Consider the following 757-nt stretch of genomic DNA (forward strand, 5'->3'; position numbering starts at 1 on the left):
TGAACCGCTATTCCTCAACTATTCTGAGCTCCCGGTGTCACACACGTATAGTGCTGTCTGTCTTCACCCGCTTAACAAGGAAGGCGGGGAGGCGATTCAGCAAATCAATGCGAAACAGCAGTGGACTGCATAGCTGAGGAGTCGAATCAACACAGGGGACGGATTCGACTCACATTCGAGCACAGACGACGTGGGATATTTTCCACTGTTGCTGAGGATTCGAATCCAAACAATGAACCGATTCGACTCACATTCGCGCACAGACGACGTGGGATATTTTCCACTGTCGCTGACTACCAAATGTATCCACTCCATAAACAAAAACATCATCACCATGCTAACCTTTATTATAAAAATGCAGCTAAAAGAATATTTCAACAATAGTATAGAATGTAAAGGTAAAATAAGGTGATGTGTACATAGATTAAAATTTTTTCTACAATTTCCACTTATAGTAAGTAAATAAACCATTTTAATGTTAATAAAACAAAAACAACCATTAATATACACCTTACAAATATTTCATGAATTATTTTAAAGAATTAAATATGAAGTTCATATTACATCAGACAATGTAAGTACAACAATATCAAAATAATTATTGAGAGTAATTTATTCCCAAATTTAAGGTCCCTTAAATCTACAAAAATTATTTTGAGTATGTCTGGTGCACCATAACAGGAATTAAGGTATATTTAAATTCCAGACACCACACAGACCATAAGCAAAAGCTGAGGAGTAACCCCTAACACCCCCC

Source organism: Trichomycterus rosablanca, chromosome 10, assembly GCF_030014385.1.
Source record: "Trichomycterus rosablanca isolate fTriRos1 chromosome 10, fTriRos1.hap1, whole genome shotgun sequence".
NCBI lineage: Eukaryota > Metazoa > Chordata > Actinopteri > Siluriformes > Trichomycteridae > Trichomycterus > Trichomycterus rosablanca.